Source organism: Schistocerca gregaria, chromosome 8 (assembly GCF_023897955.1).
Source record: "Schistocerca gregaria isolate iqSchGreg1 chromosome 8, iqSchGreg1.2, whole genome shotgun sequence".
Lineage (NCBI taxonomy): Eukaryota > Metazoa > Arthropoda > Insecta > Orthoptera > Acrididae > Schistocerca > Schistocerca gregaria.
The window spans coordinates 8,758,760-8,772,922 of NC_064927.1; the positions used below are offsets into that span (position 1 = coordinate 8,758,760).

General features: G+C 47.1%; 9 non-coding genes across 9 annotated transcripts; all 9 read right to left on the bottom strand.

The window, feature by feature from the left end:
* Window positions 1–971: 971 nt before the first annotated feature.
* Trnak-cuu (transfer RNA lysine (anticodon CUU)) lies at window positions 972–1,044 on the bottom strand. The gene has a single exon. It is a non-coding gene; the product is annotated as a tRNA-Lys (tRNA).
* A 1,436-nt stretch (window positions 1,045–2,480) lies between these two features.
* Window positions 2,481–2,553, bottom strand: Trnak-cuu (transfer RNA lysine (anticodon CUU)). Its single transcript has one exon. It is a non-coding gene; the product is annotated as a tRNA-Lys (tRNA).
* Window positions 2,554–3,992: 1,439 nt separating this feature from the next.
* Window positions 3,993–4,065, bottom strand: Trnak-cuu (transfer RNA lysine (anticodon CUU)). The gene has a single exon. It is a non-coding gene; the product is annotated as a tRNA-Lys (tRNA).
* Window positions 4,066–5,525: 1,460 nt separating this feature from the next.
* Trnak-cuu (transfer RNA lysine (anticodon CUU)) lies at window positions 5,526–5,598 on the bottom strand. Its single transcript has one exon. It is a non-coding gene; the product is annotated as a tRNA-Lys (tRNA).
* A 1,445-nt stretch (window positions 5,599–7,043) lies between these two features.
* Window positions 7,044–7,116, bottom strand: Trnak-cuu (transfer RNA lysine (anticodon CUU)). The gene has a single exon. It is a non-coding gene; the product is annotated as a tRNA-Lys (tRNA).
* A 1,457-nt stretch (window positions 7,117–8,573) lies between these two features.
* Trnak-cuu (transfer RNA lysine (anticodon CUU)) lies at window positions 8,574–8,646 on the bottom strand. The gene has a single exon. It is a non-coding gene; the product is annotated as a tRNA-Lys (tRNA).
* Window positions 8,647–10,127: 1,481 nt separating this feature from the next.
* On the bottom strand, window positions 10,128–10,200 carry Trnak-cuu (transfer RNA lysine (anticodon CUU)). Its single transcript has one exon. It is a non-coding gene; the product is annotated as a tRNA-Lys (tRNA).
* A 1,445-nt stretch (window positions 10,201–11,645) lies between these two features.
* Trnak-cuu (transfer RNA lysine (anticodon CUU)) lies at window positions 11,646–11,718 on the bottom strand. The gene has a single exon. It is a non-coding gene; the product is annotated as a tRNA-Lys (tRNA).
* Window positions 11,719–13,150: 1,432 nt separating this feature from the next.
* Trnak-cuu (transfer RNA lysine (anticodon CUU)) lies at window positions 13,151–13,223 on the bottom strand. The gene has a single exon. It is a non-coding gene; the product is annotated as a tRNA-Lys (tRNA).
* Between the last annotated feature and the right edge of the window lie 940 nt (window positions 13,224–14,163).

The window sequence follows — 14,163 nt, forward strand, 5'->3', positions numbered from 1 at the left end:
ACGAGCGTGACAGCATTCGAACCTGTAATCTTCAGATCCGAAGTCCGACGTCTTATCTATTAGGCCACACAGTCACTGACGACCAAGTGCAACTTGTATATGACTCATCTCGAAACGCTCACACCCCTGATAATTTGTGTTTTCGTTCTACACAGCCGCTGCCCTTGCTCTTTCCCACCCATTCGTTACATTCAACCTCTTACGTGACCGACCAAATATAGACTGGGAAACAAGACCACACACTTTGTGCATACGGAATCGAAGGCAGGGCGTGCCTCGCCGCTTTTGCCACGATGGCCATTTGCTACTTCTGCAGAAGCGGCAGCGGCGACGACGACCGCGAGAGGCTCTGACATATGTGAGAAATACATCTATAAAATGTAATTCAGACTGCCTCGTTCCACCTTATGCTGAACCGCTTTGGCAAAGGCTTTATCTGCGCCATTCGCGTTAATCACATCTGAGAGTAATTCTTAATAAAAGGCATGTCGCTAATTGTTCGTCATCACAGATACTGTTTGCTATACGGCCACGACGCGCAACTGATTTCCAAAATTCGACTTCTTCCTTTGAGGATGGAACTCACGGCCCTTGGTTTACTAGTCCAGTGCTCTACCACTGAGCTACAGAGGCGCGGCCTAGCGGCACCTTTGCGTACTTCGTCCTTACGGTCGTCTGGATCATCAGACTTCAGCTGACAACACTTCATATTACCGACTAATATTTGCAGCTATGGCGACCCATTACTGCTTGGCTACACATCTGACACGTAACCGATGTCCTCTCCAAACAACAACACTTGCATTTCAGAACATGTCTTTCACACATGTCTACAAAATCACCTTCACCTTCAAATACAGTTTCCTTGCGACTGACAGAGACGTAGGCAAAGTTTAAAGTTGCTATTTCCATTACATCACGTTAATCAGAAAAACGGTAATTTACATCTGCAGCGGAACAAAATTCCGTTTCGCCCAGCGTGGGGCTCGAACCCACGACCCTGAGATTAAGAGTCTCATGCTCTACCGACGGAGCTAGCCGGGCTGCTTCGGTGAATACTTGCCGGGCAGCACGTCACACAGTACTCGTTTGGGTTGGGTGGTCCCATACAGAATCTCTCCATGCTGCCTAATGTTTTCCTAACGTCACACTCGTCACGTACTTCACTTTTATTTCATAATCATTTCTGAGAGGTAAGGAATTGCATGACAACCTGCAGAGCTAGTGGCGTCAAAATTAACACTCATACTTGATGTGACTCAAAAGGCGAACGAGTTACTTTCCTACGTTGTTTTTAATGTGCAAGTGCCAGTGGAAACTCGCGGTGACGGCACTCTGCCGACCATTTCGCTAGTTAACACCGGTCTTGTAGTGTGTGTTTCAAGCTCAAGAGCATCTCCAAGCAGAAAATGGTCAACAGCAACATTCAGACGGTTTCGTGCTGCTCAAATGCTACATTAAAACGGTATGTTTCTTTTTCAGAACTGATAAAACACGAGCGTGACAGCATTCGAACCTGTAATCTTCAGATCCGAAGTCCGACGCCTTATCTATTAGGCCACACAGTCACTGACGACCAAGTGCAACTTGTATATGACTCATCTCGAAACGCTCACACCCCTGATATTTTGTGTTTTCGTTCTACACAGCCGCTGCCCTTGCTCTTTCCCACCCATTCGTTACATTCAACCTCTTACGTGACCGACCAAATATAGACTGGGAATCAAGACCACACACTTCGTGCATACGGAATCGAAGGCAGGGCGTGCCTCGCCGCATTTGCCACGATGGCCATTTGCTACTTCTGCAGAAGCGGCGGCGGCGGGGGCGGCGACGACGACGACGACTGCGAGAGGCTCTGACATATGTGAGAAATACATCTATAAAATGTAATTCACACATCCTCGTCCCACCTTATGCTGAACCGCTTTGGCAAAGGCTTTATCTGCGCCATTCGCCTTAATCACATCTGAGAGTAATTCTTAATAAAAGGCATGTCGCTAATTGTTCGTCATTACAGATACTGTTTGCTATACGGCCACGACGCGCAACTGATTTCCAAAATTCGACTTCTTCCTTTGAGGATGGAACTCACGACCCTTGGTTTACTAGTCCAGTGCTCTACCACTGAGCTAAAGAGGCGGGGCCTGGCGGTACCTTTGCGTACTTCGTCCTTACGGTCGTCTGGATCATCAGACTTCAGCTGACAACACTTCATATTACCGACTAATATTTGCAGCTATGGCGACCCATTACTGCTTGGCTACACATCTGACACGTAACCGATGTCCTCTCCAAACAACAACACTTGCATTTCAGAACATGTCTTTCACACATGTCTACAAAATCACCTTCACCTTCAAATACAGTTTCCTTGCGACTGACAGAGACGTAGGCAAAGTTTAAAGTTGCTATTTCCATTACATCACGTTAATCAGAAAAACGGTAATTTACATCTGCAGCGGAACAAAATTCCGTTTCGCCCAGCGTGGGGCTCGAACCCACGACCCTGAGATTAAGAGTCTCATGCTCTACCGACTGAGCTAGCCGGGCTGCTTCGGTGAATACTTGCCGGGCAGCACGTCACACAGTACTCGTTTGGGTTGGGTGGTCCCATACAGAATCTCTCCATGTTGCCTAATGTTTTCCTAACGTCACACTCGACACGTACTTCACTTTTATTTCATAATCATTTCTGAGAGGTAAGGAATTGCATGACAACCTGCAGAGCTAGTGGCGTCAAAATTAACACTCATACTTGATGTGACTCAAAAGGCGAACGAGTTACTTTCCGACGTTGTTTTAGATGTGCAAGTGCCAGTGGAAACTCGCAGTGACGGCACTCTGCCGACCATTTCGCTAGTTAACACCGGTCTTGTGGTGTGTGTTTCAAGCTCAACAGCATCTCCAAGCAGAAAATGGTCAACAGCAACATTCAGACGGTTTCGTACTGCTCAAATGCTACATTAAAACGGTATGTTTCTTTTTCAGAACTGATAAAACACGAGCGTGACAGCATTCGAACCTGTAATCTTCAGATCCGAAGTCCGACGCCTTATCTATTAGGCCACACAGTCACTGACGACCAAGTGCAACTTGTATATGACTCATCTCGAAACGCTCACACCCCTGATATTTTGTGTTTTCGTTCTACACAGCCGCTGCCCTTGCTCTTTCCCACCCATTCGTTACATTCAACCTCTTACGTGACCGACCAAATATAGACTGGGAATCAAGACCACACACTTCGTGCATACGGAATCGAAGGCAGGGCGTGCCTCGCCGCATTTGCCACGATGGCCATTTGCTACTTCTGCAGAAGCGGCGGCGGCGGCGACGACGACGACGACGACAACGACCGCGAGAGGCTCTGACATATGTGAGAAATACATCTATAAAATGTAATTCAGACTGCCTCGTCCCACCTTATGCTGAACCGCTTTGGCAAAGGCTTTATCTGCGCCATTCGCCTTAATCACATCTGAGAGTAATTCTTAATAAAAGGCATGTCGCTAATTGTTCGTCATCACAGATACTGTTTGCTATACGGCCACGACGCGCAACTGATTTCCAAAATTCGACTTTTTCTTTTGAGGATGGAACTCACGACCCTTGGTTTACTAGTCCAGTGCTCTACCACTGAGCTAAAGAGGCGCTGCCTAGCGGTACATTTGCGTAATTCGTCCTTACGGTCGTCTGGATCATCAGACTTCAGCTGACAACACTTCATATTACCGGCTAATATTTGCAGCTATGGCGACCCATTACTGCTTGGCTACACATCTGACACGTAACCGATGTCCTCTCCAAACAACAACACTTGCATTTCAGAACATGTCTTTCACACATGTCTACAAAATCACCTTCACCTTCAAATACAGTTTCCTTGCGACTGACAGAGACGTAGGCAAAGTTTAAAGTTGCTATTTCCCTTACATCACGTTAATCAGAAAAACGGTAATTTACATCTGCAGCGGAACAATATTCCGTTTCGCCCAGCGTGGGGCTCGAACCCACGACCCTGAGATTAAGAGTCTCATGCTCTACCGACTGAGCTAGCCGGGCTGCTTCGGTGAATACTTGCCGGGCAGCACGTCACACAGTACTCGTTTGGGTTGGGTGGTCCCATACAGAATCTCTCCATGCTGCCTAATGTTTTCCTAACGTCACACTCGTCACGTACTTCACTTTTATTTCATAATCATTTCTGAGAGGTAAGGAATTGCATGACAACCTGCAGAGCTAGTGGCGTCAAAATTAACACTCATACTTGATGTGACTCAAAAGGCGAACGAGTTACTTTCCGACGTTGTTTTAGATGTGCAAGTGCCAGTGGAAACTCGCGGTGACGGCACTCTGCCGACCATTTCGCTAGTTAACACCGGTCTTGTAGTGTGTGTTTCAAGCTCGAGAGCATCTCCAAGCAGAAAATGGTCAACAGCAACATTCAGACGGTTTCGTACTGCTCAAATGCTACATTAAAACGGTATGTTTCTTTTTCAGAACTGATAAAACACGAGCGTGACAGCATTCGAACCTGTAATCTTCAGATCCGAAGTCCGACGCCTTATCTATTAGGCCACACAGTCACTGACGACCAAGTGCAACTTGTATATGACTCATCTCGAAACGCTCACACCCCTGATAATTTGTGTTTTCGTTCTACACAGCCGCTGCCCTTGCTCTTTCCCACCCATTCGTCACATTCAACCTCTTACGTGACCGACCAAATATAGACTGGAAAACAAGACCACACACTTCGTGCATACGGAATCGAAGGCAGGGCGTGCCTCGCCGCATTTGCCACGATGGCCATTTGCTACTTCTGCAGAAGCGGCGGCGGCGGCGACGACGACGACGACGACGACGACGACGACGACGACGACGACGACGACGACGACGACCGCGAGAGGCTCTGACATATGTGAGAAATACATCTATAAAATGTAATTCAGACTGCCTCGTCCCACCTTATGCTGAACCGCTTTGGCAAAGGCTTTATCTGCGCCATTCGCCTTAATCACATCTGAGAGTAATTCTTAATAAAAGGCATGTCGCCAATTGTTCGTCATCACAGATACTGTTTGCTATACGGCCACGACGCGCAACTGATTTCCAAAATTCGACTTCTTTCTTTGAGGATGCAACTCACGACCCTTGGTTTACTAGTCCAGTGCTCTACCACTGAGCTAAAGAGGCGCGGCCTAGCGGTACCTTTGCGTACTTCGTCTGGATCATCAGGCTTCAGCTGACAACACTTCATATTACCGACTAATATTTGCAGCTATGGCGACCCATTACTGCTTGGCTACACATCTGACACGTAACCGATGTCCTCTCCAAACAACAACACTTGCATTTCAGAACATGTCTTTCACACATGTCTACAAAATCACCTTCACCTTCAAATACAGTTTCCTTGCGACTGACAGAGACGTAGGCAAAGTTTAAAGTTGCTATTTCCATTACATCACGTTAATCAGAAAAACGGTAATTTACATCTGCAGCGGAACAAAATTCCGTTTCGCCCAGCGTGGGGCTCGAACCCACGACCCTGAGATTAAGAGTCTCATGCTTTACCGACTGAGCTAGCCGGGCTGCTTCGGTGAATACTTGCCGGGCAGCACGTCACACAGTACTCGTTTGGGTTGGGTGGTCCCATACAGAAGCTCTCCATGTTGCCTAATGTTTTCCTAACGTCACACTCGTCACGTACTTCACTTTTATTTCATAATCATTTCTGAGAGGTAAGGAATTGCATGACAACCTGCAGAGCTAGTGGCGTCAAAATTAACACTCATACTTGATGTGACTCAAAAGGCGAACGAGTTACTTTCCGACGTTGTTTTAGATGTGCAAGTGCCAGTGGAAACTCGCGGTGACGGCACTCTGCCGACCATTTCGCTAGTTAACACCGGTCTTGTAGTGTGTGTTTCAAGCTCAAGAGCATCTCCAAGCAGAAAATGGTCAACAGCAACATTCAGACGGTTTCGTACTGCTCAAATGCTACATTAAAACGGTATGTTTCTTTTTCAGAACTGATAAAACACGAGCGTGACAGCATTCGAACCTGTAATCTTCAGATCCGAAGTCCGACGCCTTATCTATTAGGCCACACAGTCACTGACGACCAAGTGCAACTTGTATATGACTCATCTCGAAACGCTCACACCCCTGATAATTTGTGTTTTCGTTCTACACAGCCGCTGCCCTTGCTCTTTCCCACCCATTCGTCACATTCAACCTCTTACGTGACCGACCAAATATAGACTGGAAAACAAGACCACACACTTCGTGCATACGGAATCGAAGGCAGGGCGTGCCTCGCCGCATTTGCCACGATGGCCATTTGCTACTTCTGCAGAAGCGGCGGCGGCGGCGACGACGACGACGACGACGACGACGACGACGACGACGACGACCGCGAGAGGCTCTGACATATGTGAGAAATACATCTATAAAATGTAATTCAGACTGCCTCGTCCCACCTTATGCTGAACCGCTTTGGCAAAGGCTTTATCTGCGCCATTCGCCTTAATCACATCTGAGAGTAATTCTTAATAAAAGGCATGTCGCCAATTGTTCGTCATCACAGATACTGTTTGCTATACGGCCACGACGCGCAACTGATTTCCAAAATTCGACTTCTTTCTTTGAGGATGCAACTCACGACCCTTGGTTTACTAGTCCAGTGCTCTACCACTGAGCTAAAGAGGCGCGGCCTAGCGGTACCTTTGCGTACTTCGTCTGGATCATCAGGCTTCAGCTGACAACACTTCATATTACCGACTAATATTTGCAGCTATGGCGACCCATTACTGCTTGGCTACACATCTGACACGTAACCGATGTCCTCTCCAAACAACAACACTTGCATTTCAGAACATGTCTTTCACACATGTCTACAAAATCACCTTCACCTTCAAATACAGTTTCCTTGCGACTGACAGAGACGTAGGCAAAGTTTAAAGTTGCTATTTCCATTACATCACGTTAATCAGAAAAACGGTAATTTACATCTGCAGCGGAACAAAATTCCGTTTCGCCCAGCGTGGGGCTCGAACCCACGACCCTGAGATTAAGAGTCTCATGCTTTACCGACTGAGCTAGCCGGGCTGCTTCGGTGAATACTTGCCGGGCAGCACGTCACACAGTACTCGTTTGGGTTGGGTGGTCCCATACAGAAGCTCTCCATGTTGCCTAATGTTTTCCTAACGTCACACTCGTCACGTACTTCACTTTTATTTCATAATCATTTCTGAGAGGTAAGGAATTGCATGACAACCTGCAGAGCTAGTGGCGTCAAAATTAACACTCATACTTGATGTGACTCAAAAGGCGAACGAGTTACTTTCCGACGTTGTTTTAGATGTGCAAGTGCCAGTGGAAACTCGCGGTGACGGCACTCTGCCGACCATTTCGCTAGTTAACACCGGTCTTGTAGTGTGTGTTTCAAGCTCAAGAGCATCTCCAAGCAGAAAATGGTCAACAGCAACATTCAGACGGTTTCGTACTGCTCAAATGCTACATTAAAACGGTATGTTTCTTTTTCAGAACTGATAAAACACGAGCGTGACAGCATTCGAACCTGTAATCTTCAGATCCGAAGTCAGACGCCTTATCTATTAGGCCACACAGTCACTGACGACCAAGTGCAACTTGTATATGACTCATCTCGAAACGCTCACACCCCTGATTATTTGTGTTTTCGTTCTACACAGCCGCTGCCCTTGCTCTTTCCCACCCATTCGTTACATTCAACCTCTTACGTGACCGACCAAATATAGACTGGAAAACAAGACCACACACTTCGTGCATACGGAATCGAAGGCAGGGCGTGCCTCGCCGCATTTGCCACGATGGCCATTTGCTACTTCTGCAGAAGCGGCGGCGGCGGCGACGACGCCGACGACGACGACGACGACGACGACGACGGCGACCGCGAGAGGCTCTGACATATGTGAGAAATACATCTATAAAATGTAATTCAGACTGCCTCGTCCCACCTTATGCTGAACCGCTTTGGCAAAGGCTTTATCTGCGCCATTCGCCTTAATCACATCTGAGAGTAATTCTTAATAAAAGGCATGTCGCTAATTGTTCGTCATCACAGATACTGTTTGCTATACGGCCACGACGCGCAACTGATTTCCAAAATTCGACTTCTTCCTTTGAGGATGGAACTCACGACCCTTGGTTTACTAGTCCAGTGCTCTACCACTGAGTTAAAGAGGCGCGGCCTAGCGGTACCTTTGCGTACTTCGTCCTTACGGTCGTCTGGATCATCAGACTTCAGCTGACAACACTTCATATTACCGACTAATATTTGCAGCTATGGCGACCCATTACTGCTTGGCTACACATCTGACACGTAACCGATGTCCTCTCCAAACAACAACACTTGCATTTCAGAACATGTCTTTCACACATGTCTACAAAATCACCTTCACCTTCAAATACAGTTTCCTTGCGACTGACAGAGACGTAGGCAAAGTTTAAAGTTGCTATTTCCATTACATCACGTTAATCAGAAAAACGGTAATTTACATCTGCAGCGGAACAAAATTCCGTTTCGCCCAGCGTGGGGCTCGAACCCACGACCCTGAGATTAAGAGTCTCATGCTCTACCGACTGAGCTAGCCGGGCTGCTTCGGTGAACACTTGCCGGGCAGCACGTCACACAGTACTCGTTTGGGTTGGGTGGTCCCATACAGAATCTCTCCATGTTGCCTAATGTTTTCCTAACGTCACACTCGTCATGTACTTCACTTTTATTTCATAATCATTTCTGAGAGGTAAGGAATTGCATGACAACCTGCAGAGCTAGTGGCGTCAAAATTAACACTCATACTTGATGTGACTCAAAAGGCGAACGAGTTACTTTCCGACGTTGTTTTAGATGTGCAAGTGCCAGTGGAAACTCGCGGTGACGGCACTCTGCCGACCATTTCGCTAGTTAACACCGGTCTTGTAGTGTGTGTTTCAAGCTCAAGAGCATCTCCAAGCAGAAAATGGTCAACAGCAACATTCAGACGGTTTCGTACTGCTCAAATGCTACATTAAAACGGTATGTTTCTTTTTCAGAACTGATAAAACACGAGCGTGACAGCATTCGAACCTGTAATCTTCAGATCCGAAGTCCGACGCCTTATCTATTAGGCCACACAGCCACTGACGACCAAGTGCAACTTGTATATGACTCATCTCGAAACGCTCACACCCCTGATTATTTGTGTTTTCGTTCTACACAGCCGCTGCCCTTGCTCTTTCCCACCCATTCGTTACATTCAACCTCTTACGTGACCGACCAAATATAGACTGGAAAACAAGACCACACACTTCGTGCATACGGAATCGAAGGCAGGGCGTGCCTCGCCGCATTTGCCACGATGGCCATTTGCTACTTCTGCAGAAGCGGCGGCGGCGGCGACGACGACGACGACGACGACGACGACGACGACGACGACGACGACGACGACGACGACGACGACGACCGCGAGAGGCTCTGACATATGTGAGAAATACATCTATAAAATGTAATTCAGACTGCCTCGTCCCACCTTATGCTGAACCGCTTTGGCAAAGGCTTTATCTGCGCCATTCGCCTTAATCACATCTGAGAGTAATTCTTAATAAAAGGCATGTCGCTAATTGTTCGTCATCACAGATACTGTTTGATATACGGCCACGACGCGCAACTGATATCCAAAATTCGACTTCTTCCTTTGAGAATGGAACTCACGACCCTTGGTTTACTAGTCCAGTGCTCTACCACTGAGCTAAAGAGGCGCGGCCTAGCGGTACCTTTGCGTACTTCGTCCTTACGGTCGTCTGGATCATCAGACTTCAGCTGACAACACTTCATATTACCGACTAATATTTGCAGCTATGGCGACCCATTACTGCTTGGCTACACATCTGAAACGTAACCGATGTCCTCTCCAAACAACAACACTTGCATTTCAGAACATGTCTTTCACACATGTCTACAAAATCACCTTCACCTTCAAATACAGTTTCCTTGCGACTGACAGAGACGTAGGCAAAGTTTAAAGTTGCTATTTCCATTACATCACGTTAATCAGAAAAACGGTAATTTACATCTGCAGCGGAACAAAATTCCGTTTCGCCCAGCGTGGGGCTCGAACCCACGACCCTGAGATTAAGAGTCTCATGCTCTACCGACTGAGCTAGCCGGGCTGCTTCGGTGAATACTTGCCGGGCAGCACGTCACACAGTACTCGTTTGGGTTGGGTGGTCCCATAGAGAATCTTTCCATGTTGCCATATGTTTTCCTAACGTCACACTCGTCACGTACTTCACTTTTATTTCATAATCATGTCTGAGAGGTAAGGAATTGCATGACAACCTGCAGAGCTAGTGGCGTCAAAATTAACACTCATACTTGATGTGACTCAAAAGGCGAACGAGTTACTTTCCGACGTTGTTTTAGATGTGCAAGTGCCAGTGGAAACTCGCGGTGACGGCACTCTGCCGACCATTTCGCTAGTTAACACCGGTCTTGTAGTGTGTGTTTCAAGCTCAAGAGCATCTCCAAGCAGAAAATGGTCAACAGCAACATTCAGACGGTTTCGTACTGCTCAAATGCTACATTAAAACGGTATGTTTCTTTTTCAGAACTGATAAAACACGAGCGTGACAGCATTCGAACCTGTAATCTTCAGATCCGAAGTCCGACGCCTTATCTATTAGGCCACACAGTCACTGACGACCAAGTGCAACTTGTATATGACTCATCTCGAAACGCTCACACCCCTGATTATTTGTGTTTTCGTTCTACACAGCCGCTGCCCTTGCTCTTTCCCACCCATTCGTTACATTCAACCTCTTACGTGACCGACCAAATATAGACTGGAAAACAAGACCACACACTTCGTGCATACGGAATCGAAGGCAGGGTGTGCCTCGCCGCATTTGCCACGATGGCCATTTGCTACTTCTGCAGAAGCGGCGACGACGACGACGACGACGACGACGACGACGACGACGACCGCGAGAGGCTCTGACATATGTGAGAAATACATCTATAAAATGTAATTCAGACTGCCTCGTCCCACCTTATGCTGAACCGCTTTGGCAAAGGCTTTATCTGCGCCATTCGCCTTAATCACATCTGAGAGTAATTCTTAATAAAAGGCATGTCGCTAATTGTTCGTCATCACAGATACTGTTTGATATACGGCCACGACGCGCAACTGATATCCAAAATTCGACTTCTTCCTTTGAGGATGGAACTCACGACCCTTGGTTTACTAGTCCAGTGCTCTACCACTGAGCTAAAGAGGCGCGGCCTAGCGGTACCTTTGCGTACTTCGTCCTTACGATCGTCTGGATCATCAGACTTCAGCTGACAGCACTTCATATTACCGACTAATATTTGCAGCTATGGCGACCCATTACTGCTTGGCTACACATCTGACACGTAACCGATGTCCTCTCCAAACAACAACACTTGCATTTCAGAACATGTCTTTCACACATGTCTACAAAATCACCTTCACCTTCAAATACAGTTTCCTTGCGACTGACAGAGACGTAGGCAAAGTTTAAAGTTGCTATTTCCATTACATCACGTTAATCAGAAAAACGGTAATTTACATCTGCAGCGGAACAAAATTCCGTTTCGCCCAGCGTGGGGCTCGAACCCACGACCCTGAGATTAAGAGTCTCATGCTCTACCGACTGAGCTAGCCGGGCTGCTTCGGTGAACACTTGCCGGGCATCACGTCACACAGTACTCGTTTGGGTTGGGTGGTCCCATACAGAATCTCTCCATGTTGCCTAATGTTTTCCTAACGTCACACTCGTCACGTACTTCACTTTTATTTCATAATCATTTCTGAGAGGTAAGGAATTGCATGACAACCTGCAGAGCTAGTGGCGTCAAAATTAACACTCATACTTGATGTGACTCAAAAGGCGAACGAGTTACTTTCCGACGTTGTTTTAGATGTGCAAGTGCCAGTGGAAACTCGCGGTGACGGCACTCTGCCGACCATTTCGCTAGTTAACACCGGTCTTGTAGTGTGTGTTTCAAGCTCAAGAGCATCTCCAAGCAGAAAATGGTCAACAGCAACATTCAGACGGTTTCGTACTGCTCAAATGCTACATTAAAACGGTATGTTTCTTTTTCAGAACTGATAAAACACGAGCGTGACAGCATTCGAACCTGTAATCTTCAGATCCAAATCCGACGCCTTATCTATTAGGCCACACAGTCACTGACGACCAAGTGCAACTTGTATATGACTCATCTCGAAACGCTCACACCCCTGATTATTTGTGTTTTCGTTCTACACAGCCGCTGCCCTTGCTCTTTCCCACCCATTCGTTACATTCAACCTCTTACGTGACCGACCAAATATAGACTGGGAAACAAGACCACACACTTTGTGCATACGGAATCGAAGGCAGGGCGTGCCTCGCCGCATTTGCCACGATGGCCATTTGCTACTTCTGCAGAAGCGGCGGCGACGACGACGACGACGACGACGACCGCGAGAGGCTCTGACATATGTGAGAAATACATCTATAAAATGTAATTCAGACTGCCTCGTCCCACCTTATGCTGAACCGCTTTGGCAAAGGCTTTATCTGCGCCATTCGCCTTAATCACATCTGAGAGTAATTCTTAATAAAAGGCATGTCGCTAATTGTTCGTCATCACAGATACTGTTTGCTATACGGCCACGACGCGCAACTGATTTCCAAAATTCGACTTTTTCTTTTGAGGATGGAGCTCACGGCCCTTGGTTTACTAGTCCAGTGCTCTAGCACTGAGTTAAAGAGGCGCGGCCTAGCGGTACCTTTGCGTACTTCGTCCTTACGGTCGTCTGGATCATCAGACTTCAGCTGACAACACTTCATATTACCGACTAATATTTGCAGCTATGGCGACCCATTACTGCTTGGCTACACATCTGACACGTAACCGATGTCCTCTCCAAACAACAACACTTGCATTTCAGAACATGTCTTTCACACATGTCTACAAAATCACCTTCACCTTCAAATACAGTTTCCTTGCGACTGACAGAGACGTAGGCAAAGTTTAAAGTTGCTATTTCCATTACATCACGTTAATCAGAAAAACGGTAATTTACATCTGCAGCGGAACAAAATTCCGTTTCGCCCAGCGTGGGGCTCGAACCCACGACCCTGAGATTAAGAGTCTCATGCTCTACCGACTGAGCTAGCCGGGCTGCTTCGGTGAATACTTGCCGGGCAGCACGTCACACAGTACTCGTTTGGGTTGGGTGGTCCCATACAGAAGCTCTCCATGTTGCCTAATGTTTTCCTAACGTCACACTCGTCACGTACTTCACTTTTATTTCATAATCATTTCTGAGAGGTAAGGAATTGCATGACAACCTGCAGAGCTAGTGGCGTCAAAATTAACACTCATACTTGATGTGACTCAAAAGGCGAACGAGTTACTTTCCGACGTTGTTTTAGATGTGCAAGTGCCAGTGGAAACTCGCGGTGACGGCACTCTGCCGACCATTTCGCTAGTTAACACCGGTCTTGTAGTGTGTGTTTCAAGCTCAAGAGCATCTCCAAGCAGAAAATGGTCAACAGCAACATTCAGACGGTTTCGTACTGCTCAAATGCTACATTAAAACGGTATGTTTCTTTTTCAGAACTGATAAAACACGAGCGTGACAGCATTCGAACCTGTAATCTTCAGATCCGAAGTCCGACGCCTTATCTATTAGGCCACACAGTCACTGACAACCAAGTGCAACTTGTATATGACTCATCTCGAAACGCACACACCCCTGATTATTTGTGTTTTCGTTCTACACAGCCGCTGCCCTTGCTCTTTCCCACCCATTCGTTACATTCAACCTCTTACGTGACCGACCAAATATAGACTGGAAAACAAGACCACACACTTCGTGCATACGGAATCGAAGGCAGGGTGTGCCTCGCCGCATTTGCCACGATGGCCATTTGCTACTTCTGCAGAAGCGGCGGCGGCGGCGGCGACGACGACGACGACGACGACGACCGCGAGAGGCTCTGACATATGTGAGAAATACATCTATAAAATGTAATTCAGACTGCCTCGTCCCACCTTATGCTGAACCGCTTTGGCAAAGGCTTTATATGCGCCATTCGCCTTAATCACATCTGAGAGTA